At 40.5% G+C, this 2,445-nt stretch overlaps 1 pseudogene; it reads right to left on the minus strand.

Annotated features, from left to right (window-relative positions):
• Positions 1–322: 322 nt before the first annotated feature.
• On the minus strand, positions 323–2,240 carry LOC145470403 (uncharacterized; annotated as a pseudogene).
• Between the last annotated feature and the right edge of the window lie 205 nt (positions 2,241–2,445).

Below are 2,445 nucleotides of genomic sequence, written 5' to 3' on the forward strand. Positions count from 1 at the left end.
GCTGACCAAATGCCAAGGTGAGCAGTACCAGGGTAGTACTCAGAAACGGGTGTACCATTCAAATTTTTACGCCCAGTGTTCCCAAGATTTTGTTTAGCAAACTCTCTGTGCTTTTCTTTGGTGGGGGCTTTTCCACACAGTTAAGTCTGAATTTTTTTTCTGGCAACTCTCTGCATCTGAAACTGTCCAAAATGGTTCTGGACAGATGATCTTCATTTTGCCCAGTTGGATCTGGTGCTCTGGGGCTTCTGGGATTGGATAAGTGGATTTGGCAGATGAACTGCCAGTAGATAACCTCCTCTCCTTACCATCCACCACATGTTCATCCAATAATTTTTATTTCTTGCCCAGTCAGTGGGTGTTAAATTGTTTTGAGCTCTTTAAGTTGTTTGTAAAAAGCTTGACCACATTTTCTTGTTGTCTCATAGTCATCATTCCCCAACCAAAGGGTACCAGTTAAAACTGTACTTAGTAAATTGTGAGGCTCAGCTAGTTTCACTCTTACACTGGTTTCTCCTGTCAAATGACGAGACCATTTTAGCCAAGGAAAGCCATCAGTGTAATCCATTAGTATCAGACAATTATTGGCTGTATTGATTACACTCTAAGTACCAGGTTGGGTAAGAAACAATGAAATGTACTTTTCAATGTCAACATGACCTAAAACTACTTCTCCAAATTCATTGAATTCAAGTAAGACCAATTTGTTTTAGTAATTCTTGGCAGGTGTCATTCAGATGACCAAAAATCTCATCCTTACTTAAAATTGGATTGATGCCAATGGGCCCTTCCAATTTTTTCCCCCACTCTTTTCTCAGTACATTTTGTGTTTTTTTTTGTCCAATCGTAAGTAACCTCACAATTCCACAAGAAAATTCCATAAATGCTGAGTGCTGTTTTCTAAAAACACGAGGGATAAAAACTTCCTTGAAAAAAGAACCATTGTCAATTTCGAGGAGCTAGTCGCAAGAATAAGGTTTGTTCTTTTGAACTATTTCAGTTAACACTTGCCTCTGATTATAGAAACCAGTGCTTGATGAGGGCTCTTGACAAAACAGCGCTTGAAGTTCTGGGTAGTGCAGGGACAGTTCATTTCTGAACTTGCATAATTTGCTGTGAAAATCGCGAGTTCCAACAGTTCCGTGTAGTACAAAGTCGACGGGTGGCACAATTTTGGCAATCCTTGGTAAAACTAGATCCACAAGTTCTTCATCGTTCAGACAGTTCAGCAGCTCGCTGACCCTTTGCTTCCTTGAATAAGGATTACTCTCGTCCAGAAATTTTTCTGCGCATTGTCTAAATGAAACCCGTTTCCGGGAGGCTGGCAAGCTACCCGGTTTGTGCTCCGGATAAAGACGAATGTGTTCGTTTAAACTCTTTTTGTTTTTGTAAAATTTACCAGTTTTGAAATGGGCAATGAAGACGGATTACTGACTCGGTGTTAAGCACATTTTCCTTAGCTCGACAAGACATCCAGACAAACAATAAAAAACCATAATAAAAACAATTAGCCGGCAAAAGAAGCAATACTTAAGTACTTGCCGCGCCAAAATGCCCACAAGACTTGTGCCACCCGCGACAATGGAACTGACTTCGAGAGAGCAACGAAGGCTCCATCGAAACTACTTTAAAATCAGCACATAAAAAATAAACTTAAGACAAACACACCATTTCCAAAAACCAATAACAGCTTTAGTACGAGTAACATTTACTGTTGATAAAGCCAATGTCCAGTACATAACAAAGAAATAAAAAAGCCATATTCATACAACGCAGGAGAACACCGAGCTTACCTTTGGATGGTCTGTAATGCTTCTCGCCAAAAGTTGTCAAAGCATTCAACAACGCAGAGTTTCTCTTCTTGGCAATAACTGCATTGTACAAGCTGCCCAGTGACAAGTCTTCTCACTCATTGATGGCGAAGTATTTTTAAAACATCGAGCTCACATAACGCCGACCAGCCGCCATGATTCGAAAACAGATTGAATTGGTGCGCGTATTGGTTTATGGGATACGGCATTAAAATTTCTTTCCCCAGGCCCCCGCAATGACGTCAAAGATCACCTGGATATGTCGTTTGGCCATGTTGGTTTCGAGAAAGTTTGCCGGCTTGGGCTGTCCACGAATCGCGCGAGTAACATCCGCTGAAGAACTGGGTATCACGTTGAGAGATTACCTTGAGTATAAGGCCAACATTGGGGATTTACTTCCTTACCTTGATCTTCGCTTCTCAATTATACTATGCTCTTTTTTGCTTTTTTTTTTTTTTTAAAGAAATACGACTTATATAGGAAATACGACAAATTATAACTTAATTTCTCTTGGTAGGCTCTGAAGAAAGCACGAAAAGGTTTTTCTGCTCCGGTCTGGGGATTTATGCCCAGCTTTTGAGCAAAAAAGTGGCACACGAGGCGAACGCTGAATGTGTCACTGTTGTTCTTATAT

The sequence above is a fragment of the Orbicella franksi genome, chromosome 15, assembly GCF_964199315.1.
Source record: "Orbicella franksi chromosome 15, jaOrbFran1.1, whole genome shotgun sequence".
Lineage (NCBI taxonomy): Eukaryota > Metazoa > Cnidaria > Anthozoa > Scleractinia > Merulinidae > Orbicella > Orbicella franksi.